The 1,029-nt window shown below is 44.3% G+C and overlaps 1 pseudogene; it reads left to right on the top strand.

Annotated features, from left to right (window-relative positions):
• The first annotated feature begins 308 nt into the window (after positions 1-308).
• On the top strand, positions 309-754 carry LOC149990978 (ubiquinol-cytochrome c reductase complex assembly factor 2 pseudogene; annotated as a pseudogene).
• The last annotated feature ends 275 nt before the right edge of the window (positions 755-1,029 follow it).

The following is a 1,029-nucleotide window of genomic DNA, read 5'->3' as shown; positions in this document are numbered from 1 at the left end:
CCAGGGAGATGTTGAGCACACAGTGGGTTTGCATCATTGTCAAAGACCAGTGACCTTGGGGAATTCATAGATTTTACAGGAAGCAGTAAACAAGCTTGCTCTTTGCCAGGAACTGTTGCTTCATCTCTCACGGTTGTGTGTTGAAAACACAATTTTGAGAAATGGCCTAGGTAAAAAGCAATCAGGGCTTTGCATTATTGGCATACCCAGCAAGAGTGTGCAGGGACTATGGCAGGTGACTTTTCACAAAAAATCATCATCATCAATTACTATTAAGAATCAGAATAGAGCGGGGAGAAGCAGGGCTCAACATGGCCACCAGCTGCTATCGACGTTTTCTTAAGCTCTGTGAGGAATGGCCCGTGGACGACACCAAACGGGGCGCTTACCTTTGGCAGCGGGTAGCACAGGCCTTTCGGGAGGGAGAGAACACCCAGATTGCAGAGCCTGAGGCCTGCGATCAGATGTACCAGAGTTTAGCACGAATCCATTCAAACTATTACAAACACAAGTACCCTCGCCCCAGAGACACCAGCTTCAGTGGCCTGTCCTTGGAAGAGTACAAATTTATCCTCTCCACAGATATCCTGGGAGAGTTCAAGGAAATGAATAAAAAGCATGTGGAAGAAACTGCAGGAGAAGTTCACCTCCAGGAGTCCTGAGGAGAAGCATAAGGCCTGGGCCCAGGCTTTATCTCGCCCGCAAACCTAAGCTTGGAGTCTTGTATGTTGCCATCGTAAATAAAACTGGTTCCCCTGGCTCCAAAAAAAAAAAAAAAAAAAAAAAGAATCAGAATAGAGGATGATGACTTATTTTTTTCCCTATTTGTATCTGTACACATTCCATACTATACCTTGCCACTCTTGACCCTGACTTTGGTCTTTTGAGGGATTACATAATGACTCAAGTAAAAAGGAGTCTGTTCTTAGCTCTTCCAATTTATTTTTCATGACTGCAGACTTAGGTTCCTCCCACTCTTGATTTGTATTTGACTTCAACTGGAGACACCATACAAATGTTTACTTTCCT

Source organism: Furipterus horrens, unplaced genomic scaffold (genome assembly GCF_987537825.1).
Source record: "Furipterus horrens unplaced genomic scaffold, mFurHor1.1.pri manual_scaffold_17, whole genome shotgun sequence".
NCBI lineage: Eukaryota > Metazoa > Chordata > Mammalia > Chiroptera > Furipteridae > Furipterus > Furipterus horrens.
This window is presented reverse-complemented; position numbering and strand designations above follow the sequence as displayed.